General features: G+C 40.5%; 2 long non-coding RNA genes across 4 annotated transcripts in view; one reads left to right on the forward strand and one right to left on the reverse strand.

Moving 5' to 3' along the window:
• Positions 1-27,404, reverse strand: part of LOC137863752 (uncharacterized) — a 128,187-nt gene that overhangs the window by 22,102 nt on the left and 78,681 nt on the right. The window lies entirely within an intron of this gene.
• Positions 5,730-27,404, forward strand: part of LOC137863751 (uncharacterized) — a 130,628-nt gene continuing 108,953 nt past the window's right edge. For all 3 annotated transcript variants that reach the window (XR_011101115.1, XR_011101114.1, XR_011101113.1), the window contains exon 1: positions 5,730-5,917. This is a non-coding gene — a long non-coding RNA (uncharacterized lncRNA). The remainder of the gene's footprint in view (positions 5,918-27,404) is intronic.

Raw genomic sequence — 27,404 nt, forward strand, 5'->3', positions numbered from 1 at the left:
TGGCTGTCCATATGCCTTGTTATTAGAAAGGTTTAAGATAGTTCTAATAATTGGAATGGATGTGAATTCATTTCCTTCAACATAGAAAAAGGAAGAAAGAAAAAAGAAAGTGAATGCAAAGCATTGATTTTTCACCCTTGGAGTGAAACAGATTGAGCAGAGTAATCCTGGAGGAGTCAGACTAACTGGATCTCTGGCTGCAAGTGTAAGCTGAGCAGCAAGAGCTGTTTCACCATGCTGCAGTTTGGGGTGGATCTGAGAGGAAAAGGTGGAGGAGATGGAAAAGGTGGAGGAGATGGCATTATTGCAAAAGTCCCCCCAAGGCTCAGCTGTGATACATAAAGGGGTCAAGTGACTATGGTAGCAGCGTCAACCATCAGGAAGGAAAAAAGCCATGAGTTGCACTGATGTTGTTTATAGATAAACACTCTTAGAGCCAGAAATAAGTCATTTTATAGCAAACACCTTGGCCAATCGTGCAGCTTATCGTTATGCCTGGAAAGGAGTCCTTCATGCCATAAAATATCACTTGGGTACAATCAAGGTTGTGCTGTCCTTGTCTATCCTGGGCTGATTGAGGTTGTTACTTTTTGTATGTTTTTCATCCAAGTTCTGCCCTGTGGAGGAATTTTTGAGTACAAGGCAGTAAATAAAATAATCTCAACCCACTGAACATTGCACATGATCCCAAGAGGGTTTAGGCATAAAAAAGATTCACAAAGTTCTAAAAATCTTTGTGAGGCACTGGAGAAGGAAACTGCCGTGTAGCAGGACCAGGGCACCTGGGAAGACAGAAAATAGCTCTGGAGAATCTCCTAGCATCATCTATGATTACCAGGGGAGTGAAAAACAGCCCTGTAGTTCATACAGCAATTTGGGTTAGGGAATTTCAGGTGAGCCTCAAAATTCACAGCTCTCTGCCCATAATAATTTAGAGCAAATATCCAGCTTCTTTGTTATATTTCCTTTTTTTTTTTTTTTTTTTTTTCCTGGTCTGTTACAGAGCAGTATGTGTCTTGTGGCAGATGGTATGGGCTTAAGATATAAGGGAACTACGCACTCTCAGAGAGGTTTCATCCAGGAGCCTATGAATAAGGTTGGAGGACATGGCTCTCCTTGAGCTGAACCAGTAACACCAGTGTGAGAAGCTGAAGAATGGTGCTTTGGTGTGACTCAGGCAGCAGATCCTACATTTCATTTATGGAAAGTTTTTAATTTTGGTGTCCCTTCTGACTGACTCTAGCTAGGAACTACTGTTTTCAACTCTGTTCGATGGAGATTGCAGCCTAGTTCAGAGAGTTTCATTGTGAACCTCGAGGAACCTGCAGAAGGATGTGGGAGGAATCTGGATTCCAACATGAGTGACTCCACTCTGCCTGCAGGTGAACGGAGCAGAAAGCAATTTTAAGCTTGGTGAATTTTGCTGTCCCTGTGGAAGTTTTCTTACTGCACAGATAGGATCCTGGTTTGTTCTATGAAAATTCATAAAGTCCTTGCTTAGGCCATGTCCTGAATAAAAGTGGTGGTGTCTGGAGGAAACCTGTTCTGTAATCATGGGGCATTCTTAAAAGTGCTTCTCTTTCTGAAATCAGCTTTGGCTGATTCAGCACGTTCTTTCTCTGAACCTCTGTGACACTGAAGTCAATAATGCATTCACCCCAAAGTGCGTTTCTGCACCTGTGTGCTATTTAGGCATCTTTCATTTGTAATAATAGACATGATTTGAACATGAGAACAGCCTTTTTCCTTCGGAGGCAAGCTGAGAAGTGTTACATCACGGATGATGAGGCTGGCTCATCAGTAGTACAAACAGTAAAAGCTTGCCACCTTCCCATGGCCCAGCAGTGAATGAGGACAAATTGGTTATCCAGTACTGCTTTTACTTTTGTTCAGAGCAGTGCATTCTCCAGGGGGCTACACCAAGGGCATGGGGCTACTCCGGGATCATCCATTTTATACCTTACACATTCTTGATTCTGTTGGATCTTTCTCCTGCAGTTCTGACCGTGGCTGCAGTGATGCAGGAGTGCTGGCCAACATGCCATACGGAGTAATGAATTCACGGGTCTGTTTCTTGGAAAACAATGTTTTGTTTTTGTTCCTGTTAATTCAGTGTTTGAAATGTCACAGGTTCACAGTTCCGGCTAGTTAATGTACCCTTTATATCCACCAGGAAGAGAGGAGGAGCAGCTCTTGCTACTGAAGTGCACGTTTTGTCATTCCGTCTCTCACTGTGAGTCTTCACCACTTCACAGTAATTCTCAGAAACACTGTCAGCAAGGACACCAGAAAGCCACTCAGTTTGCTTGAGGGGCTCTGTGTTTTTCTGGATTTGATTACTTGTTCAATATGTACTACACTAAATCAGATCACTTGATTGTACAGATATCAGATGAAAACCCCCTCGTATACTCCACCAGCAAAGATGAGATTAGACTAGAATTCAGATACGTGCTCAGTGCTGGTCTAAATACATGCTGCTACTGTTTATCAATGCTAATAGTACACCCTTTCTGTCAAAGTTCTATTTCAGTGGAAAGTAACTTTCTGGTGATTTCCTTTTTATCTCCATAATGTTCTTTTGTTGAAACAAATGGAAATTTAAATTTATCTTTTTGACAAAAATGCTGACGTCCTAAAGAGAAAATTATCAAAGAGAATTAAAAGTTTTTAGAGAAAGTTTTAGTCCCTTGGCCTAAGGCCAGAATCGGTCACTTGGATTCTCTGGCCTGACACACAGTGTTTTTACTCTAACTCCTGCTTTGTAGTTTTGAAGCGATCTTATCCCATATTCTAGGATAACAGGTGGATGTAAAGAAGGACCAAGATGTAGCAGCAACATTTGCACAGCAAGTACACAAGCTAACGTTATACAGAGGGACCCAAACGTACTGACAATATCTCACTTGTTATTTACCCAAGGTTACCAAATACCATTTTGAAATCTATTTTATTTGTGCCGTTAATCTCTAAGTCATTGATATTGCACTTGACAGAATATTGAAATACACTGTTATAATCAAAAGGTTTAAAATACATGTGACTGAATAGCAGCTTAAATTTCAGGAATAAAAGATCACACAGAGTTAGACATCTGAAACAATGCCAGGTGTCTGAACAATGTTACATGTTGCATGGGTCTGATGCCATGTTCTTACATAGTGTGATATTTGATTGATGGCCTCTCTGGGAAAGTTCTCAAAGCAGACCCTTCAGTCCTCCCTTAATTGTTCCTTTATTTTTACTTTTGTTCAGACGCAGTTTTCCTGTACACCTGTGAGCTCCCATTACTCAGTCTATAGGTTTTTGTATAGCTCGTGAAACGTATTCATTTCTGTTGCGATAATTCAAGTCTTTAGGCATGTAACCTTTTCAAACCGCACAGGCCGTCGAGTCTTTGAAAACTGCTGGACTTTTTAAAGTATGGGTTTCTTTACAGCTTGGCTTTTGCTTCAGAATTAACAGGTAGGCTTCCTTCTGTGTTTTGCACAGAAGCTCCTTTCCTTGTTGCTAGGAATAACCTTGGTTTTGGGTTGCAGCCTGAGCAAGTACAGCTTTTTCTCTTAAGTCAGACCTGAGGTGTTGGTGTTGCTATGCAGAGAAGGAATTGGAGCCTTTCTGCATCACCACCCCAACTGCAAAGCTGGTGATGTGTGCACAGTCTGCTCTAGAGTCACGGGTGGGCTGGGGCAGGGCTGTGGAAAAGATAAAGACATCAGAAAGACAAAGTTTCTGCAGGCAAAACAGAAGTAACATGTAATAAGCATAATAATGAGACTCTTGGCATCACTTTCCTTTAGGTTTGTTCTGGAGGTTCGTTTTGGCTTTGTTACTCACACTGGTGGAGTAACAACACAGAACTGTATTCCCTGCTGAGAGTGTGCATTTCCCAGTGTGTTTATATGTTCATGAAGTTTTTGGCACAACACGGGATCCTCCAAAGAGGAAGCAAAATTAGAAGTTGCATTGAGAGTAAGAAAAACCACTGACAGGTGTGAATACATGAGGTTAATTATGGAAAAGAACTGGTCACAGAGTGTGACATACTGCATAAAGCAAGGACTGAAATTATAAAGGACCTACAAAGATAGAAAGGAGTCATAAAATAAAGCATTACTAAAGAACTGAGGTGGCTGAGGGTAGCAGTGATTCAGGACACAGCTTTTTTTGCTAGATGTCTGAGATAAATTTGGCTCATGTATGAAAATTGACTGAAAACAGTAGCTGAAATGAATCACACGAGGGATTTTCTGATCTCATTTGTAGTGGCTTGTATTACTGCATTGCGTTGAAGATCTTTGTGGTAATTAAAGGAATGAAAATGAAGAGTGAATAAGCAATTGGGTGTGAACACAGCACTCATTTTGGATGTGTGTGGTTCACCTAGACTTGCTAGGAGTAGTTTTACAAAAGTAAGCTAGAAGAGGTTTTAATACTACCTCTTGTTTTATTTTTCAATTAAAAATGAAATGAAGCCCTTGGGTTACTTCATCCCAATTCTCTCTTCAAACTGTAGTTTGGCCCCCCATGGACCTAAAACATATGGTGGGTGTGGAAGTCTCAGGTAATGGCACATCCAGGGGGACCTTCTTAATGTCCCCTGGCAGTACCTCACCCCCTCAAAAAATAAATCTGTAAATTAGTGCTAATCTAAAGCTGCTGTTAAAAATGTATCTCCTCCTTTTTGCTGAAAGTTCCTTCAGTTCAGGGTAGTGTTAGGGACTGGAGGATTTTACTCAGCCTCCCTGTGGAATCTCCAAAATCCATTAGCTGCAAAAAATGTCACAATTTTGGAGGTCTCTGCCACAAGTATAAAAATGTCCTCTACCAAAATAAAGTGAGTCCCACAGCCCACTCAGGGCTTAGAGACTGCAACGAGTGCCAAGCGATAGCTTTCATGTGTGTATTTCTCATTTGAAGCTGATTCTCCAAAATGTCCCTTGTTTCAGCTGAAAAATTTCTTTAGTCTCTAAATTGTCCTTGACTCAACAGTGACATTTTCAAATCAGGTAAAATTCAAATCTAAAGGAAGACATTTACGGTTTTCTAAATATTTAACCTCCCCTTTCAGATTTCATATTCTCAGTTTAGGCCATTTGTCGCTACTCATTTATTTTATCCTTATTTCTGTATCATAAAGTTCAAGGCATGTGTAGGGAAAAAAGGGAGTCCCAGAATGGCCCTGAACGGTGCGTTTATTACAGACCATCGCTGCAGTTGTTTAAGTCATTGTATTTTAGGGAGCAATGATCAGGCACTTTTATCACCTTCTTTCCTTATACATCAATGTACCCTGCAGGGACACCGTCTGTCATATGCCATCGGATTGTGTGTAAAGATTCCCTCTGACTGCCTTACTTGGGGAGCTGCACTGGTTGCCCTTGGGTCTCTCAGTGGAGCTTCAGATGCTGGCTATGATCCCCGAAGCAGTAAATAGTCTGGCACTTCTCTGCCTGCACGATAGTGCTGCAGCTGCTGGTCAGCAGAGGGTACTTGAGCCAAGAGCCAATTGTCATAAAAGGGAAAAGCTGCTCTCTGATTTGGGGATGCACTCCCTCCTCTGGTCCCAGATTCGGTGAAAGGCTTTTTTGGACACAGCATGTGCTTTCCAAATAATAAAGGATGAGGAAGGGAAGTCTGTAAGGGAGTGGCAGAGAAACTTGAAAACTTTCAGGTGTTTAAAGTCAGCAGTATATCACAGCACTTCTCAGCTGTCAGGGTCAGTGCTCCCCAGCTGCAGGCCATGGGGTGAGCTTGTGAGAAAACTGCTTACACCTGAGAATAAGCTCCCTCACATTGAAAGGTGTGGAAATGGGCAGTGAAGTGATGGCAAGAAGCCATCTTGCACCACTCCTTGTAAGTTGCTTGAAAATGGAGCCATTTGTCACCCACAAAACAGAGGAGACAGCAAAATGAGGTGGGTGAAAGCAGGGGCTGCAGTGTGGGTGAGCAGCAGCTGCCACGGGGATCCTGGGCATGCAGGGGGCATTGGCATGGGGATGTTGATGTGATCCTGGCCATGTAATGCCGCTGCTGCTGCAGGCTGATGTGTCACCCTGAAAAATACAATGCGTGGAAAGTGTCAGCTAGCCAGTGCCCTATTACTGCAGTGGGGTGCAGAGGGAAGCCAAGAGTTTGGAAGAAAAGGAGAGGGCTCTGCAGGGTTGCTGGCCAGCCTCTTGGTCTGGGCATAAGAGCTGCAAAGGAAAGTTTACTGCTCTTCAGCAGCTATCCTCTGGGAATCAAAAATGCTTAACAAGAGTGCATGCTGCAAATATGTCCTGCTCTTCTCCTCAGGAGGAAATGCAAGCGCTGTGACCATTGCAATTGCTTGCTCAAGGTCAACATGGAGTAAAAATCTGGAATCGCAGTTCCATAACTGTTGTTGCATCTCTGGGAATTTGCTACACACACTAAGAGCTCGGTTCTATGAGTCAGTCATAATAATGGAATAAATACTGAATTGCAAAAAAATAATTAGTATTTAAAGAAAATCATGGCACTCTGGTTTATCCATGAGAATGTGACTGCAAAAAGCCTGTAAAAAAGAAAGCCCTAACCTTTTATCAAATGACACAGTGTGATTTGTAATTAGGTAATAGCTGTTGTCTCCTGACAACCTGAGATGATTTCCACCAGATTATTGTGGGATCAATACTAGCTGAATAATTAAAATTCAATACTGCTATGTCTTTATCAATAGCACTGTAGAAATGATATATGACAGATTTAATTGAATTTGTCAGACAGTTTGGCTACATGCATAGATCAAGGGGATATTTTTAGAGTTTTGTGTTTCATTTCTGATTATACTTACCTTGTACCTTTTAACATTCATCGTTACATCGAAGCATTAAGACTGCTTGCTCAGGGAGCACTGGAAAACTGTAAATAGTGACCCTGAGTTTATGCTGAACTTTAAGTCTAAATGTTAAGAGTCTTAATGCAGACTTTCGGTAATTACTTCAGGGTACATGTTAAAAGGCAAAACAGTGACAAAGTGGAGGCAACCAAGCGTTTTGTTTTTTGTTTTTAATCATATCTGGTTTGTTAACTCCTTTATTACTAGCCCAACACCAGCTAGTCAGCTTGTATGTCATTCATCTACACCAGAAACTGGAGGTATGAATAGAGGATGGTGGAAGGTTATATGCATTCATTGGGCATCCGGCGTTAATGCTTTTCTCTTTTTTTTTTTTTTTTTTTTTTTTTGGGGGGGGGGGAGCATTTTACATTTGATAGCTATATGAAGCATGAATGGCAGTGTTTTGATTCTGAGCAGCCAAAGTAAATGTTGTATTCTTTATGAGTATTTGAGCACTAACATCTGGTTATTACTCTCTGAAGAGCTGGCCGTTACCGAGACGAAATAGCAAGGCACCTTTTATGTCGCAGCACCAAGACACACTGGAGAACAGAGAAGTAGCATTTCCACAAATTGGTCATAATTTCCTAGGATAAAGATGTGTATCTGTTGTTGTTTATTTTGTGCTGATAAACCATACTGTGCCGTGAATTCTAACATGAGGTTTTAAATAATTAGCAGTGAGGTGGCACAGAGCAGCTGCCACCACAAAGAAGCCACCTCCCTATCACGAAGGTTCACACACTGAGCAGTGTGAGACATCATGGTTAAGTTTTATTTGAAGAATTGGTGGTTATCTTTCCCTGTGTGGAAAAAAGGGGGAAGAAAATTAAGTTCAGGTGTACCTGGGTATTAATAATTGTCCTATTGGTTGTGATCAATTGCAATTTTAGTTTATGCTCTTGTTAATATTCATGCTGTTAATTACTTCCTATTCACCTGCTCTACCTGGTTTTATACGTATGGATGAGCTTTGTTTCTTGCTCCAACCCACCAGCAGTGAGGTGTGCTTACACCCTGTGCTGTACTCTGGCACAGTTAGCCATGCCAAGCTTTCAGGCTGAGTCTGCTTGATAATCAAAGATGCATTTTCCTGTCTTTTTTTTTTTTTTAAGTTATTTTTTTTTAGACACATTTTCTACTTTGAGTTCACTTTAGTTACAGTTACATCTTTCTCCTACAAACTCAAGGACTGGAGATTTAATTCATTAATTAAAACTGATGCTTCCATGAAATACTAAATGTTGAGACTTCAGGGAAAGCCTCTGCTTGAAGCTTTCAGGTACTGAAGCCTCTCAAAAGTAACAAGGAATGGCAAGTACTTCTGTGAAACGGTTATGAGGTGGTCCACAAGGAGATGGGCTGAAGATATAAGATTCAGGTCTGAATGCTACAGACATAGATCTTTCGCAGCCATAGTAGAAAATATTTCATTTTTCCAAACTTTTAATGAGGAAACAAAAAACAGGCAGATACGGGAAGAAAATTGTGATGAATAATTCTGTTTATCAGGGCCTCCTGATGTTGTGTGTACGGCAATGGCATTATCTCCTGGGCTAGAAACCTACCTTCAGCATGTGTGCTTGTGCCATGCCCATCATTTGCTACTTTTTTCTACTCTCTTTTTTTTTTTTTTTCTTCCCGAAGTAGCATGTATTTTCCCCCTGAGCAGAAGACTTTCATCTTTACAAATGTATGGCTTTTATCTTTCCTGATGTATTTTTTTTTTTTTTCTTGCAAATACTCCAGACCAAATATCATAATCTTGTCTGGCTCTACAGCCTCTGCAGAAGGTTACATCTTTCCCTCACATAAATGCTGGGCTGGCTATTACAGGTCTTGTTGATCACCATGTGCAGGTTTAATCCCCTGCTATTACATGTCTATAAAATACAGTTTCTTCCTTAAGCAGATCAAGCCCCAGTTTAAAAAGGGAAAGGAAAAATAGCATTTGCGTTGTAACTGCCTCCATGTTTCTCTGATTCAGAACTTTCTAGTAATTTTTAACCTGAGCTTTTTTTTTTTTTTTGTTACTTATCAGTTCTCTTCATTATTACACATGATTTTGCTTCTATTCTGATGGTTGTCCCAGTGATATAGTGATGGAGACATTTTGTGTTCTCACTCATGTGAACAAGCCTAATTCTTTAATTTTGTTATTAAATCAGCCTTCTCTGTTAATGCTTCTTCTTTCCTTGTTAAATAGAGCTACCCAGTCATTTTCTTGCTTATCTCAGAGCTGGAAATAGCATTTCTGATGTATAAAAGATTTATTTATTTATTTATTTTGCATTGGTGGTTTATGGTCAGGTCTTCTGGCCTTTTTACTTGTTTCCAGTTGTTGGGTATATTGCTTCAGGTGATGTGAGTTAAAAGGGGACACTTCTTGTTTTAATGAAGCAATTAAGAAGTAAATGAGAGAAGAGACAGGCCAGGTTAGATCAGAAAGTGTAAAGAGTAATTTGAGATAGTTGTAAGGCTACTTAGGAGAAGCAAATGAATAGTAGTTATTCTGTAGCCTGGAGGAAGAAAGGAGTTTAATATACAGGAGCAAATATTGGGGGGAGAGAGAAAGGGACAAAATGTTAAAACTTCTGTATGTCTATATATAAAAAATAGTGTGTTTGTAAGAGGAGAAGCAACTGGAGTGACCTTCAGTGGTCAGAATGGAGAAAAAAACAAAAAACAAAACAAAACTGAAACCAATATTCTAATCATGTTACAGCTGTTTGACCTGGGGTCAGTACCTGTTACATGCAGTATCACTATGGAAAGTAAAAGGTCCTGCAGAGCCCTGAGATGAAAGGAAGCACCGTCTGGAGTGGAAGCACTTTTATTATTACCGGAGTGTTCACATATCCTGAGAATGTTATTAATTTGGTTTATTAAAGTTGTACCATATCTATCAGAAGGGAGAAATTGAATAACGCTGTTTTCTCTCTGGGCTGGAGTTCAGTATCGTGGTTTCAGTTGAGTACAGGCTCTGCTGTAAAATACCTAAAACAGGACTGGTTAGAAATTAGGAAAAGAAATCAAGGCTATCTCAAAATAATGTTCACTGATAAAAATCAAGAGGAATCACTATGATATCTACAGTTGAACCCAAAGTGTTTCCTATCTGTGACTTCTTATCTGGAAGCTGTTCTCAGGCATGCTGAGATTTAAGGCCTTAAAGTGATGCTTACAGGGCCAGTGCTTAGCGAAGAAGTTACGTTAGCTTTGTGCAGGGTCAGGCAATTCATGTGTAAATATTTAAACAAAACAAATGGAGGGAGGGAAGTTGAGTCATGTATCAAACTGATCTCTGTTCCAAGGATAGGTGAAGAACCTATGAATGCCAACAATGCTGAATCTATCAAAACTGTTGTCTGTAGTAGTTTCATATCAGTCCATGCTGCATTAGTGAAAGTATTGAACTTGTACAGTCAAAAGATTTATGATCACACACCTGATCACTAGGGTGCCTGAAGGCCAGCCTCCAGCTGAGGTGACCCAGAAGGCATCATCCCCCTTGCAAGTTTGTGGTTTTATGTATGGATGTTTAAATATTCCTTCCTTTATATAGAATGTACATAAACAATGTGCTAATGAGATTGGAAAAAAATGTGCAACATGTTTACATGCAACTAAAACCAAGTTCTGTGGTCAGCTGTTCATTTTTGTTTTCTACCGTGGTTTGTTCTTGCATGTGATACAGTCTCAACATGACCTGACCAATGCCATGCTGTGCTGTGACTTATGCCCTAGTGTAAATTCCCTCCTCTTTCCTAAAAGAAAACCCAGCAAAGCAGCCTATGGAATAGAGCAGGCCTGATTTCTGCCAGACTTCTGGTTTCAGTTAGGTCACTTGGCTCAGTGCACTAGTAGATAGTGCAGTATTTGCACTGCTAAAATAGAAACAACAACAACAAGAAAGTCACCTGTTTATCCTTTTTGGATGGGGGTTATGCAACATAAAACACATTCAAGTGCCCAATTGTGAGGTTTTTATCAGATAAAGAAATCTGAAGCTTAATGCATTACAGGTAACAGTCACTAGATGTTTGGCATTGTGTGAAATGTAAGTGAAAATATTGCTGTGCTGTCTGTGAAAAAAGCTGCTATCAAGGAGCCTGTCAGGTGCCAAGGCTCACTCTGAAGTTTTCTAGAAATCAAAAAGGAGTGAAACAACTTGGGGCCAATAAGTTGTTTGAGGTGATAACTGACTTAAAAGTCTGAGGTCAAGCATCAATCAGCCTTGAAGGCATTTCCAATGGACTTTCCAAGATTGTTTACAGGAATGCTTGAAATACAAAACATGGCAACAATAACATGTTTCATTAGGATATGTAGGGGCAAAGCTGATCATCAAATTGAAATAGGAAAGGAAAGATCAAAAGGATGGGAAAATGGTTGATTTGTATTTCCAGGGCTTATGAACGCCAGATTTTGTTGGGCCATATGGTCTCTTGTCTCTTCAATAACGCACTTAATGCTTCTACCATGCTAATATCCCTAATCTTTATTTTAATTGTTTTTAAATGTTCCTGTTTATAGAAGAGAGAAAATATTCCATACACGGAAGCCTGGAAAAGGCCAGTCTGCCATGCGGAACAGTGTGTGTGCAGATGGGAGCTTTATGGCAGGCAGCCTGGCTAACCCATAGGGTGGCTTGTGCTGCAAAACTCTCTCATGTAGACAGGGTGCTGGAGCCCCTTTCCTTTTACCGTATGTACAGTCAATGCTTTTCATTTTGAAGTTCAATACATCTTAATTTTCTTCTTCCTTATATCAAATCCTGGGCTGTATGTTGCAATATAATTAGTCACCAAATTGAAAATCTAGTTTTACTCTTTATAGTATTATTGCTGGAGACTGACATTTAAATGCAGTCTTGGTTCATAACGGGTACAAACAGGAGGGGAATGATTTAAAAAATTTGCTGAGTCCTTGAGGATGCAAGGTTGAGTACTGTTTGCAGAAGTCAATAGGGTTGTTGTAAGCAGGCTTTGTGTGTGTGAGCATGGGAGGCTGAAACAAATCAATTTCCATTGACTTGTCTAGCAAAGGAGCCATTATTTAGAACTGAATAGCCATTGCTCCTGTAATATAATGTGAAAACTTATTGTAGTTTTACTGAGAAGTAGGTTATGATGAAAGTATATGTTTAAAAGCAAAGTGATGATGCATTCTGAATATAAATTTTGGAGGCATCGATCAAAACTTGTTGACAAATAAATCATGTTTATTTTTTTTAAAGCTGTTATCAAAAGTCATATCAGTCTGATATTGACAATGGAGTTTATTGGTAAAAAGAACTTGCTGACAGTTATTCAAATAGCAGTAGCAATTACTGTCCTAAGGAAAGGAACACTGTTTAAGGAAATGCAGTGCTAGTGTGTGAAGTACCAGCTCCTCCACCTTCAAAAAGCAGATGGACTCATAAATTCAATTCACCAGCAGATTTCTTATAACAGTGCCTGCCCTGAGCTCTGTGCTTTACATCAGCTTTCCTGCTTGGTCTGTTACTAGTAAACTGATGAAATTCCCTGTAGCAATAACATGTTAGGCCTGAATCACTCAGGTTTTTATGTTTCCTCTTGTGTGTGTGGCTTACATTAACAGGGGAAGTTGTTTGAGTTCTGAAAAAGATCTATGCCCAAAAATTGGCTGATCACATCTTTTAGGTAGTTTCCATGCCCCTTTGTGTATTTTTTCCAAACCAACCCATGGTGCAGCTCAGAAGAATAAACAGTAGCTTGGTGGTGTCCACTTAAGGGAACTTTTGTGAAAGGAGTAATTATTGGCAAAAGCATGTTCTGCCCAGCAAGCCATACTAGTAGAGAAGAAGAATTTTAATAAAAAATCAGTGTAATATGTAAAAATTAACATTCGCAATAGAAAAATTTGGTTGAAAGGAATAATCTGCACTTTAAGAAGCACAGTGTAAATACAATAATAACAGGGAAGTGACCTGCCTGTGTGCTGCATTTCTGTTCATTACTCATCATTTTTTTGATGGTGGTGGGAGGAAAAACCCCAAGATAAACTCCAAAACATGCTATTTTTGCAGTAAAGCTATGCATTTCAATGGACTCTGCTGTTAAGTGGCACAGAACATTCCCAGCTTCAGCACAGCAAGATTCCCCATAGTATTAGTACAAAAATGCCATTCCATCCATTTTCATTTACTCCCAGAATGAATGTGCAGTAAAGGGAATTGCCTTGGACATTTGTGTGTTTGTGGCTGAAGCACTGCACGTGCCATCACATCTGTGACTTTCTGCTATAAATTATTATCAATGGGAATCACATCTTGACTTAAAGCTCTGCTGCTGCATGGTAATGGCATCAACAAGTTCTCATTTGGGTCTAAACCCCCTTTAATCTGAGATTTCTGTGTCATCCACTGAGAGGGACTGAAAGAACTACTCTGACCATGTGAAAGCCAGGTGAGGAACCTGCAACTCTGTCTTGGTGCATGCAAAAGACTGTATATTGTAGCTGGCTTTCTGATGGGGAGGAAGCAAGGAGAGCAAAGCCTGGATGTTTTGGTAAGCTCTGCAGGTAGCTCATGGCCCTTTCCCCCTTGCTATTTTAGCATGGGGTTGCTATCACAATGTCCTGGTTTGGGCAACATCCTATGGTAAAACAAAATTCAGATGTTTACATTACTTTCTAAATTATATTCTGTGGGATTCCGTGATGATGAGAAATGCATAAGTTTGAAGAGGAAATGCCTGTACTTCCTTGAATGTCTTTGGCTATATCCTCTATATGGTTACAAAGACACGGAGTAACTGCTATTGGCAACTCCCCCAGCTTTGCACCATCACAGCTAAGAGCTGATCAAGCTGGCTTCTCTTACTTGTACTAGATTAACGTATTCTTTTGACATTCTGTGTATGCAGCATGTGTTTTAAATTTTAATAATACACAGACCTTATGCTGCTTGTTTGTCAGCATTCTCCTTAAGAATTCTCTACACGGAAGAAAAACTCAGTGAAGTCTATTGCAAATCAAACAATGCCATTTGTAAGTCTCTGCTTTCAGATGTTGATTATTGTTTGTTTATACACTGGAGCCTCTGTAACAGCATCAAAAGTTACAGCGAGAAGAGCGAGTGAACTTCACACTGGTGAGAGGCTTTATGAACACACACTCAAAGCAGTGTTGATGCAAAGGAGCTACAAACAATCTTGTCTCCCAAGTTCTTACTAGGACACTGAATCTGTGCTTGAAAGGTCAATGCTGGGCCTGATTTGGTTCTAATTTAAAGTAGTTTTACACTTGATTTTTACTCGTCCACTCTGGCAATGCAGCTGAATTACAGGAATGGTTGGTTCTCTGTCTTCCCCTGGATGCTCGTAACTCCTGCCTCCTTGCTGTAGCACCAGTTCTCATCTGATCCCTTGAACTGAACTGTGAAAAAGATCAATTTTGGAAGTGAGGGAGCGAATAAAAGACCCACGTGAGTTGTCTCCTGTTAGTTCAGGTTCTTGAACATAAGCTCTGCAGGATCAGACAAGTGCAGTGGGTGGGTGGTGGTGGTGTAGGATACGTGGCTGATAGCTGGGGAAGAGCAGGGATGGGGGACAGAAATAATTCTTCCTGTTGCAGCTGGCTATTCAATGGGTCAAACTTTAGGCTTGAAGTCTGCTTTTAAAGAACTAAAGAGTTCAGATTAATAGTAACTCCCTAGAGGATAGTTACAATAGAGCTTTGAAAACTTTGGCCACTTTATGTACACAAATCTGATTGTGATTGTGTTTTTACTTATATAAATGCCCTTCCTTGATACATACATACCAAAGGAGCACAAGCCTAGGTGAAATCATACAGCAGTTGTAAAAGTTGTAACTGAAAATGTTTTAGGGATTAGGTATGGGAGTGAAGTGCACAGTTTAATGTAGGGAATCTATCGAACAAAGAGGACGGGAGTTTTCTATGTGTTTTAAATTAATGAGGACATGTGCTCATGAATGTGCCAGTGCCAAATGTTAATACATTATTGAGTAATATTCAGTGTTCTCACTGATTCAGAGTTTGAAAGGACTGCCTTGTGGTACAATGCTCACAGATCTGGGCTCAGGCTTAGTTCAAATTCTGCTGAGCTACCCATGGCATGTCTGACCAGGGCATGGTCTCCCCCTTTGAGGAATCACAGAATCATTGAGGTTGGAAGAGACCTCCAAGATCACCGAGTCCAACCTCTGACCTAACTCTAACAAGTTCTCCATTAAACCATATCACTGAGCTCTAAATCTTAACATCTTTTAAAGACCTCCAGGGATGGTGACCGAACCACTTCCCTGGGCAGCCCATTCCAATGCCTCACAACCCTTCTGGTAAAGTAGTTCTTCCTAATATCCAACCTAAACCTCCTGAGGAAGGCATTCTTTCTAGTCCAGCTTTGCTAGTTTTCTCTGTCTGTTATGCCCAAGCCTGCCATGGTCTCTGTTGCTCTGGTCAGTGCTCTTCTTGACAGAAACAAGAACAGAGTGAGTATCCTGGGTCTGCAGGGCCCTGTGTTTCTCTTAAAGGACTTTGTAACAGGGCAGTGTGGGATGGTACCATGAGCTAGTTGCCCTGAGCATCAAAACCTGAAAACCAAAAATGGACAATCGTGCTTTTACATGCGTTAAAGGTGTATGTGACAGCATGACCAGTCACAATGAGCTGAAGAGAAAGATTTGATATTCTTGCTTTGCATATACCACCAGCTCCTGAACTCTTTTCTGTAGATAAAGTCAGGTTTTTGTTTTTAATGCATCAGATGTCAGCATAAGTACATAGGAAGGAAATAAAATAAAACAGAGATTTGCATGCTAAAGGATGCCATTAAGTGCCTGGAGCACAATGGGAATTAGTTGGCCACCAGGGAGCTGATGAGTGACTCTCCATGTCCATAGTCAATGGAGGCACGTAGATGCCATACTATGGATATGAATGCCCAGCTTAAGGCAAATTGTTAACACGAAAGTAGTTTTCACTGGCTTGTAGTGTTTCCAAGTTACCTACCATGTAGATTCACTGAAATTGCTATCTTGGTGGTAGTAAGCAGACAGGAGTACAAAGTATACAACAGCAAAGGAAAGGAGACCACACAGCCATGGCCCAGAGGAAGCATAAAAGCTTTTTTTCCTTGGTCATATAATCAGATCTCTGCCATTTGATCATTGAAACTGTATCACAGAGAGGCTTTCTATGGTTATTTAATACAAAACCCAGGACACCACGGTGTGTGCAGAACCCATTAAAAGAAACATTTGGAAAAATGAGTGTGGTACTGTGCAGCCTTTGAAATTGCCTTTCATAAGTTATCTCTTACTAATCAAATAGAACCTGGAAGGGAATAAAAAGAACCAAACAGGATGTGACATGTACTTAGCTTAAAAAGAAAATAGGCATATCTGTGTTATTGTTTTCTGCTACAGTAATAATCAGAAATATACCCCTGCAAGTGATTTTCTGCACTCTGCATTCAGGTGGGAAATCTGTAGTTACTATCTGAAGAAGTTTTGCTCCCCTCACTGTTCTCCCCTTAAAAAAGAAGCTAACATCAGGTGTAGCAGCTTCTTTGTCTTTTAGTTACTGGCTATTATATTGCAGTATTTGTTTGTGGCTTTGGGTGATTTTGTTTTAAGCCATACTGCATATTAGGTATGAGGCTGCACCGTGGCTCTAGATCGGAAATATACAGGGATGTGTCCGTAGCTTTTGTGACAGTTTCTCTGGGTGCAGGTACAGCATTCAACAAACACACCTGGTGCTTTCCTGCTTTTTCCTAGTGTTGGGGAGCATCACAAAGCTGTGTGCTGGGGTAAGGTGTAGCTATGAGGCAGGTTGCATCTTTCCTCAGTGGTAACTTCTGCAGTAAAGGCACAGGGTAGGGTGTGGAGCTGCCAGTTCTTAAACCTGCCTGAAAAAGGAGTGTGGAGCTCTGACACTGAGGCTGCCACGCAGGCTTCAGCTGCAGTCATCTTTTGTAGGAGTAAATGACCCAGCCAGTGAAATCACTGCCCAGCCTCTGGGTCCCTACATTGCAAGGTGGAGTAAACAAGCAGGCAGGTAGCAGTGTCTGAGATAAGGCACGTAGCCCCTGAGTTTTGCTTGCCCAGAGAGGGCCACGCAGAGCATAATTACAGCCTTTACTGGGTCTGTAGTCAGAACTGACATCCAATTAGGGAAGGGTCACATATGGTCACTGTTTCTCTTCACCTGGAAGACATTATATCTCAAACAGAAGCATGCCTGATGTGACAGAGATGAAAAGCTCTTCAACAGAAAAGCAACCTTAGCCCCCCATACAATATATATATATATAAAGTCTAAACAAAACTTTATAGATGACATATTGGCAAAACACTGCCAGAATAAATTTTTATGTGGGTATAAAAATATGCTCAGTGGGTGTAAATTTTATATGCTTTTCAAAATCTAAACTTGACAAATTGATGGGTTTGCAGGGCATATCTATATATTTTTTTTTTCTTTTAGGTGATAAAAAATTCAAGAGGGGTAGGCTCAGATAAAAATAAATGTGATCACATAATGTATTTGATTTAATTTATGAAGCACTACCTGTCCTCCTCCTTTAACAGGCTACTCAAGATATGTTAAAATGTGCTAATGCTATGAGTGTGTGAGCTTATCACCTGAGAATGTTAATGCATTTGTTAATGCTAAGTGCTGTCCTTGCTTATAAGCGTAGATGGCACTTTTGTACCACTATTTACCTGCGCTTGCTGTTATTCGCTGTTCTTTTGCTTCCTTCCTAGCTTTGATGCTGTCCAGTTACAGTTTCTTTACCTTGACAGTTCCTATTAGCAGCTGCTATTGTACAACTGTGGTGGGGTTGTAAAGAGAGCCTTTTCACAGCCCTTTCTTATCTTTCCACCCCTTTTTGCATTGTGGTTTGCTTTCCTTTCAGTTAAAGCCTTAATTCTGTAAGCAGCGTGTCGGAGTACTGCAGTATCTTCACTAATGCCTACTGGTCTTTCTACACATTTCTGCTGTGCTGTCTGATGTGGGGAAAAATTGTCTCCTTACTAAACTTGGTATTGTGCACTGTCCTAGTGCAGTCCTATTTTGCACTGTCCTATTGCTCTCAAAAATGAGTCATACAGACTAGTCCTTTCTTGGCCAGCTCAAGTTCATAAACTTTCAAGTTTCAGATGTCAAAAATGCATGAAATCAGCATTCACCTTTCAGTGGGCCTGGAACCAGGTGTATTGGCAGGCTCACCAGGAGCTAGATCTTCCCTGCAGGAGGGGTGGAGCTAAGGGGTGGTCTTTTTATTTATTTTTTAACTGTCACCAGATGAAGGCCTGGTACTAGATTAAATATCAGTCGTAGTAAGCAAAATGCTCCTGAATCCTGATAAGCTCTTGTGACCAATGTCAGCATCTCCAGTTGGACTATAGAATGGCCTGGAAATTGATAACAAGTGCTTGCTTCTGGCTGTCGATGCCTCTTTTCTTACCTGGCACTGAAAAATTGGAAGAGGAGGCTACTAATGCAGGCATGTACTTCACGATCAGAACTGCAGATGCAGTATTAAGTGGACACACAAATTTTGTAGCATTTTGCAGAAGGTAATAATGTCTTGTACCCTTGTCCACGGATTTCTTGCTGTTTGACTGCTCTAAGATCATGTTGCCTGTAATTGTGTACCTGTTCCAGGAAATAATTATGATTGTTTGGATGGGAGATGACTGATGGCTGAGCAAACTTCAGACCTGTAGCTACACACCTGCAGCCTGGCAAGGCTTAGCTTTGACCTGGGGAGACAGAAAAATGTCAGGCTGTGCCTTGAACAGCGAAGGGGGAGGTTGGCGCAAACAGTTGTTTGCAGAAAGCACCCAGAGTATACGGCCTGCACGGCTGCAAGATGGTTTTACTGCTGAAAAGGTTGGCAGTGAGGAATTGAAAACAGTGTGAACACATTGCTTATACCCTCCAGCTAGTACATGTCTTGAGACAGATGTTTGATGGAAAACATTTGCTGGAGAGAAGCTGAAATAAACAAACATTATTCATTCGGAAGGCAATGATGAGAATTATGAAGCTGGTGGAGGGAGTGAGGGTCAGTAAAAGTTAATTTGGAAAACTTGTCTTTGCCAAAATGAAACAATTAGAGTATCTAGAGAAAGCATGGCTCTGTTGGAACAAGGAAATGTTCTTGGCAGACGCATGATCATATTCTGCATGCTTCTATTTATGAGCAAATGCAGAATCTTGCTCTTTGTCTAATGTGATGTTGAATTATTGGATCTTTTCAGTTAACTTGCTTCTAAACAATCTATACATTAAAAAAAAATGGTGATTGGATAAGGTTTAATTTTGTATAGAGTCTCATTTGAGCAATTTAGCTGCTTATGTCTGAAGTGTGACTTTTTTCTAGCATATTTTTATTATGATCCTGATCTTAAGTTATTGACATCAGTGTGAATTGTAGAACTGATTTAAGACTATTAGATCAGGTCTTATATATTTCTCTTCAAGACAAATCTGTAGATTTTGTTAATACATTACTTTGCACTTGGGTAATTTGAACGCTGCAAACTCGATATAGCTTTGGGAGAGGGCGGTGAATTCTGTTCTGCTTCATGTACAAATGAAACCATGAGTTAAGTACTAATTCTTTATTATTGATTACTCAATACTCGTTGCTAGTGATTTTTGTGAAATAGGGAAGAAATACCACTTCATTTTGAGTTCCCAGGTTGCATTTCTAGTTGAAGCAAAACTAAAACTTCCACAACAAATTGGAGTTCGAAACTGAACACCTTTTACATAGAAGTTAAAGAAGGCATTCTTCCAATCCTAGCTCCTGAAATGTACCAGTATTTTAAGACTGAGATTTTTGTTATTCTTGAGAACTCAAATTTGGTATGAGAATGCAAACTTGTTATCATGCTTGTTGCTGAAATAGAGCATCAAATGCCTAATTCTCTCATCTACATCAGCGTGGTATCTGAAGATATTCTAGCAGTTTTGTGCTTGTTATTTTCTGTGCGTGTAAAGAACAAATATGTCTTAACTGTCTTGTTGGAGTACTTGCCTTAATTTTATGATATCGTTTGCAATTGTGCTACGTATATTAACAACTTGTTATTTTTACATTTGTTGCTGTGCATTCTGGACTGTGAACTGATCAGGAGAATGCCTCTGTGTGAAAATCCTAGAACAAAACAAAGCTTGTTACAGGTTAGATGGGGTGTATGAGAGAAGACTTTACCTTTTCCCTTTCATTTGGCCAAAATTCACTTTTTTTTTTTTGAGAGAGAGAGGGAAGAAAAAATGGGTATGAAAAGGCTGAAATATCAAGGTCAGCAAGTTACCAATGACATGCTAAATTTAGTTTTAGCAGAAGCAGAAATATTTCTATTTTGTCTGTTAAAAATAAGAAAATGTTGGAACCTTTAGAATAACCCTACTTGTAGGCATCATGTGAGAGGAGCACTGAGTTTTTGGTCGCTGGAGTATTTAATGAGCTACCTAATCTGAAGACACTAGAATAGCGTGGAGCCCCTTACAGCACGGGGTTGTGGAGCTGTGATGGAGGCATATAGAATATAGATAACATAACCAGGATATTCCTTAGGTATAGGATATACTGCAGGCTGTTAAAACAGGAGGGGACCAATTTCAGGAGTGGAGGAAATGAGTGCTGCTTTCAAGACTTCACAATAAGTTATTTTTGGCACCAGGCTGCAGAAAGTGAAATTTTCAGAAAGGTGAAACTTTGAGATTGGCTGGGAAAGCTGATCAATGGAGATGGACACGCCTTTAAAACTGGGACATGGAGATCATCAGTCAGAAGGGCAGAAATGTGTTACCCCTCCTTTTGACCCAGTGCCACAGAAGAAAGCTCCCGGTGATGTGCAGAGATGGCTTGTCTCTTACCTCCAAGAGAGTAGGATTTCAAAAGACTGCTTGCTTGGGCTTAAAGTGCATTTTTCTGTGCGTTGAGTTCAAAGCAAGCCTGAAATTGCAAGCAGAACTTAAAGCCATTGTGGTTTCACCTCATTTTTACATGAAGCCCATTGAGGTTTGAGTGATTTAATTCTAAAGCTGTAAATCTGGGAAGGTTCACACCTAACTTAGTAAAAGGTTATTTGAAAAAATTGCAAACTCCAAAAGATGTCAGATAACTTTGGCTAAGCTTGTTACTTGCAAGTAATGGAACAGGAGGTCAGGGGACTTTTCCAGGATTTTTCAAATTGCTGGGAATTTTTTTCATAGCTCTGCTTCTATTAATACCTGCAGCCAGGCTCCTACTGAGCGTAAGAACCTACTTGTGCTGAATTTAGAGTAGGGGGCATTTATGAATGTTGTCTAAAAGTGCACTCGATTTCAAAGAGAAGAATAAAAACAAGGCCTAATTGCAAAGCATTGAGTTGTTCTGATAGTGGTGGTCTTAAACTGAAACAAGGAGGAGAGGGAGAAGGGAGTGGGTGAGTATAGCACACAAAGCAGTGGAGGAAGAGTTTACCAGGAATCAGTGCCCATAGTTTCTGGCTGAGGCTGTAATGTCACCACCCTGATACGTTTCCCTGAGCTCTTCCACCCCTGCTTATGTAGTGGCAGCTGTTTTCCAGCATCTGTCAGCGTGGCTTGTGAGAAGCTTGTAAATGGCTGCACTGCTGAGCTCGTGCTTAGCTCATGTGTTAAGTGACGCTTTCTCATGCTCCATGGTAGTTATTACAATTCTGTTTTCCAGCAAAAAAAAAAAAAAAAAAAAAAAAAAGAAGAAACTGTTAGATAATCAAATTCTTCTTGGGGTTCAAAGCATTTCCCTCTGACAAGCTCCCCTTCCCTCATACCTCCTATCAGTAGCAGCCCCCAAATTGCACTGTTGGCTTTGAGAACCTGCTGACCCACATGTCCCATCCCCTCTTTGAGAAGGGTTGAGAGCCCTGGCAGTGGTGGACAGAAGTATTCTCTCCCTCCGTGCCACTGGACTCAAAGCTGTCTCTAGCTACTTGCTTGCTTATGCTTATAGGGTATTTTGTAGTTGGAACAGGTAATTCCTTACTGGTTAGGTGCATAGGTGTCCTAGGACCAGGTGAGGAAATGTCTACAATTGTACAAATGACTTTGGTCAATGGCTGGGTTTTCCTCCCTCCTTTCAGCAAACCCTGAAAAATAAGGAGGAAATAACTGCAAGGCAAAATAATTCTTTTTAAAGTTTTTTTTTTTTCTTTTTCTTTAGAACAGCCCTGTTAAATACAGGTTTAATATTCTGTTTCAAGGTGCAAGTCACTTATATAGCTTACTCAATTTTAATAAATGTTTCTACCTCTTATCTTAATAAGCCTGTAGTGGTTTTAAGTCGTCAGTGTAAAACACTTACTAGGGGTATATCTGTTGGAAAATCAGGACAGATCTTAAGTAAACAGGCATAAAGCTGAGATGTCAGAATTGATTACTGTTTCTGAAAGTCTTGGTCAAACCTGACCTGAGGCACAAAGTGTAACTTTCTTGGGGATAATTTTTGCTTTAATGACTAAAATAGCTGTTTCTGAAATTGTCACGTATTTAGGGTCATTATTTTTTAATCAAGCTAGTGTGCTACACCTCAGAAAACTACCACCTACTGAAATAGATCTACAGAAATATCTTTGGGGTTGTACTAAGTTCTTCCAGCCTTTTAAAGAAAAAAATAAGTTAAAGAACTTTTTAAAGATTGAGATTTTGCTCTCAATCGTGCTGGCATCAATCTCAGATAACAATACTGGTATCAATTATGTCAAAATCTGGCTTAAAATCCAAGACTTTCTTCTTCAAAAGGCAAATAGATTGTTTCAAAGTCTCAGATATAACTGCTGAATCCTACTTTGTGGAGAAAATCTTTCACTACCTTTTCAAATCTATGGGACATTGTTATAGTAATGGCAAGAGCCTTTCCTTTACGCTCATAATCAGTATTGATTATAATGTGAGATGAAGAGTCCTTTGGTAGAATAACATTACCGTCTGATTTAATAATATAATTGCTATCTTTATTCATAAGTATTGTGTTTTATTGCTTTCTGTTAGTGTGGCACATGTGGGATTCATAATTCATTTCAATTACAGCAGTCATCAGAGAAGCTAGTGAAATGTGATACTAGCAATCCTGCTTTTACTGTACCACCATAGATTTTCTGGAAATGGACAGACCCGTGCTCTATGGGACAAGAACTCTCTTTTCCCGTCTTTTAAAGCACCTGGTTTACGTGCTGCTCAGGTCTAAATAGTACAGGGAAATTAATCTAGTTTGCTTAGGGCACTTACCAGAAATTTGAGCTAAAAGGAAGCAGGGAAGGACAAAGGAGGGAGAGAGAAATTGGGAAATGAAAGGGAGTAGGTAGGAGAGAAGGACCAAGAAAGGTGAGAGGAGTCTGAGTAGAAGAGAAGCTAGGAAAGGGAGAGAGTGTAAAATGCTACAAAGAGACAGAAGACTAAAAAAGCATTTTCTTTTGCACAAAAAAAAATTGACTGGACAAGAGGACTGGTAGGCAATATTGAAGGGATGAGAAAGAAAAGCTGTTTTTCCTCAAGTTCCCACACTTGTGGGCTCACTGAAAATTTCCCATTTTCACTCCTCAAGAAACGCAACACTCCCAAGCTCTGTTCAGCTTTGCTTCACACCTTCGGATTGCAGCCCATAGTTTCTGAGTCGTATTCTTCCTCTAATCAGACCTCAGAGCTGCTGAAGCTCAGGCTGAATAACAGTGGGTGTACTTGTGCCTTTCTGATACTATTTTGGGGTCCTCTGGTTGCTGTACCTGTACTAACACCCTTTCTTTTGGCTTGGGCTTGCAGCAGGATCCTTTTTGGTATCTGTGGTGTGTGGGAAGGGTATGGAACACCCTGAGTTTGCAGGAGACTTCCTCAGGGGCTACTCTTGGAGGGGAAAAAAAAAAAAGGAAAATCAGGGTATTTCAAGGCAGAAAAGAGAGATAGTATTAGAATTGGTGTTTCTGATGTGTGCTCAGGGGGTGCTGCAGAGAACCAGCCACTCCAGCACTTCCCTCTCCTCCATCCAACTCTTCAGAGCTCCTGATCAACAGCACCTCAAAACACCAACAGGGAAGAACTGGTAGAAGCTGTAGTAACTTATTGTGAAGCTGTAACATTATATTGATAAGAACATGTTTTCCAGGTGGAGTGTGAGGCACTCGTGACATGCAGCTTTTGAGTGGCCTAATGTAATGCCCCCTATCTTTTATTATTTATAAGAGATTTTTTTATTTTTGTTGTGCTGGAAAAGACCGTTCTGTTACTCGCTGAAGTTCAGACAGATCAGGAAAGAATACTGGAAATTGAACTCTACAACCTGGTGGCCCATGCTGTCATGGCAGGCAGCAGTCTGACAGGAACACAAGTTCAGCAATACAGAGTAATAATGAAAAATGTAGCTCTGCATCTTTTCTCTGTCAATAACAAAGCTCATCTTTTTGTGCCAGCAAGACATTGCATGCAGCACACATTTCAAATTCAGTTAATCTCAAAATAATTCAAAAATCAAAGAGCTTATTCAACCATCAAGACATACCAGATTGACTCGCTGTGTATTCATGGAGGGGATAGCAGAGAGAAAAAAGAATTCAATATCAGAATCAGTAAAAGCAGCACTAGTTTTTTGTTCAGTCTAAATTGTTTTTAGACCACACGAGCACACTATGAATACTAAAAGAGGTACCAAAAGAATATTTTATGATTGCATTGTTTGCATTACTCATCCAGGAATAAAATTCAGAGCTGGCAGTTGTATGTATGTGCACATGCTTTCTGCCTCACTTCAGAAACATGTATTTTAACATTATTCCGGGGCTGGGTATGCAGCTGCTGGCATTAGATGCAGGGTCACATCACACCTGACATCAAGATCTGGTGTCAAAGAACACTTGCAGCTGATGGGCCAACAGATTTTGCCATGGTATTGGTATTCACTTTCCTTGTTTCAGGGTTTCTTGTTTTGAACGTTGCAAGGAGAATAATTCAGACATCACTACAAGTGGAAGTGCTGCTACCAAATTAATATGTATTTCTGACAGGGCACCTGCCGGAGATCAACACCTGCTCTAGCTGGGGAAGGTATCTGTCTCATTACGTGGGAGGAATGCATTTCCCTGTAAAGCAGGTGAAGATGCAGGACTGCTTTGTGCCACTCAGCAGGGAGCGAGAAGGGCCCGTGCCTTGCTATCCGTGTGGGTCAGGTAACTGAGATTAGGAACAAGAGCTGTGGGAATTGGAAGGTGACCCAGTAGAGGAGCCTGTCCTTGCAGCAGAGCACAGCCCCTGTAGGGCACCCTTGTACTGCTTGCCTAACGCTCAGGTTAGGCTGGGCTGTTGTAGGGTATTTGAATCAAAGGTTCCCCTCACTGTTCCACTGCACATTTCTTCTGAGCAAGAACAGATTATTTGGCAATAAACTACTCTCATCTGTTAGGCTCTAAATTTATGTCATTCCTCTTTCATCTTTTCTATACATTTTAGAAGTTTTCCAGACACTGAGCACTGAATTGCTGCAGACACGCTACCTAGTTCCACTGTGCTTCCGAATGAACTGTGAAGGACTTTTATTCTTGAAACTTGTAGACAGCTGAATAAACTAATTTCTTTCACCTGTTAGTCATCAAGGCTGTGTTTGTCTTTGCACAGCAGAGCGTAATCCAATATAAGTCAATTACAGATCCCTCTTTTAATTGTCAGTCAAACAGTGAAGATGGCAACAGTCATGAAACTCTTACCTTTGTTCAATAGGGAAGTGTGCCAGCACCAAGGTAAAAGGCACGATGAGATGACTTCAATTTCCATGGAGACTTCACTAGGGCGATGCTGCTGGGATTGGGGTCACATGTTTAACCAGCTAACAGCCAAATAATAGAGGAGAAAAACCCACATGCACAACCCCCTTGTGATTTCTGACTAACTTGGGAAGACGATTTTTTTTTTCCTTCATATATCTCATGCAGTAACTCATTACTGAGTAGTGGATATGCAGGATAAAGAATATAAGCTTGTGTTCATGGTTCATGCAACTGTTTGAATCGATTTCAACTAATTTTTAGTCCACTCAGTACTGGGGGGGAGGGAGGGAGGAAGTTTTAAAATGCCACTTAATTGTACTTCTTAACAAGAATAGTATTTTAAGAACAGATGGATGGGATCATAAGGGGGAATCCAGTTCTCTGTCCTGTTTTTTGGGGGGTTCAAATAGCAAGTTAAAGACAATGTGGTTTTTTCTCTCCCAGTCTCCAGCAGTAAGACATTTTCACTAGTCTGTAGATATTTGGAAACTGCTCTGGGAGAGTAAAATTCCTTGTACTTCTCTGTGGTCATAATCTGTTTCTACTACTCTTGAGATACTTAGTTCCCCTCTGAATTGAGGTCAGCGATGGCAGGTCATGGCACGGGGCGTCTTGAGGTAGGGCTACTACTGCAGGTGGCTGTGTGCAAGTGTTCCACTGGTGCATTTTAGCAAGATTTAACGACTGTCCCTGCTTGAAATACTATTTTTTTTTTTTCCCTTCCACACCTCATAATCTACAAAATCACTTAAAATTTCATTAGATTTGTGATGTCTTCCCAGGTAGCTCTTCTGGTGACTCCTCTGCTCCCTCACAGTCCATGGAGCTGTGATAAAAATGGGTCATGCCCACAAGAGGAAGAACAAAAGATAAAAGGAGATTACAAGAGTATTTTTGCTGTTGAACTTTAGGTTTAATTGTTCCCTGCCGATGCGAGTGCTGGTATATGTTCTTTATGTTTACATCAATTATTTAACTTCCTTTGGCAGCATGCCACTCTTCCACTCGCTTTCAGGTGACTGATGTGGAGAAGTAATGAGAGGTGGCATGCGACACACCAGCACTCCTCATCTTAACTAGGGGAGCGCGAACAAAGAATGTACGCTCTGGCTTTCACATGTATATTATTTTTTTTTTAGCAACATAGATGGGGGCACTTGCACTGTGTGTTTCTTTACTTGCTCATGAAGAGACTGAGTCACAGAGCTGTTCAGCCCATTTGTTTGTCTACCCTACACAGGCTGCATGTGACATGGAGAAGGTGAACCAAGTAAGGATTGATGTCTCCACTAGTTGTACTTTCTCTTTTTTCCTGTTTTAAGTCTTCCTCAGCAAAGCAGAAATAGGCTTCTAAACTTCTATCCTTCTAAACCGCTTGCTCACACAGTAACAGGAGCTCCAGGAAGTATTGTCATGTCCCTGCCCCCCGACTACTAATAAAATAAAAGCCACCAAAACTCTTAACAACCTCTTGTGCTCTATGTGGACATTGATTTGTGAGGATTACAGTTGTTGCTACTGACAAAATGCATCAAATTAAAGACTGTTCTAGCTCTTTGGTGAGTGAAGAGGTCAAAGGCTGGTGCTTCACTTGCTTTCCAAAAGTAATGTGGGGGAGTAACCCCAATGAAGCAGGACAAAGCATTTATGGAATGGAAAAGAGCTCAAAGTTCATTCTATGGTGATCAGCTCTGCAAAGTTGTATCTTTTCTGCTTTGAGTTCGAAGTTATAGGCTTTTTCTGTTTGATACTGT

The sequence above is a fragment of the Anas acuta genome, chromosome 13 (genome assembly GCF_963932015.1).
Source record: "Anas acuta chromosome 13, bAnaAcu1.1, whole genome shotgun sequence".
In the NCBI taxonomy this organism is placed as follows: domain Eukaryota; kingdom Metazoa; phylum Chordata; class Aves; order Anseriformes; family Anatidae; genus Anas; species Anas acuta.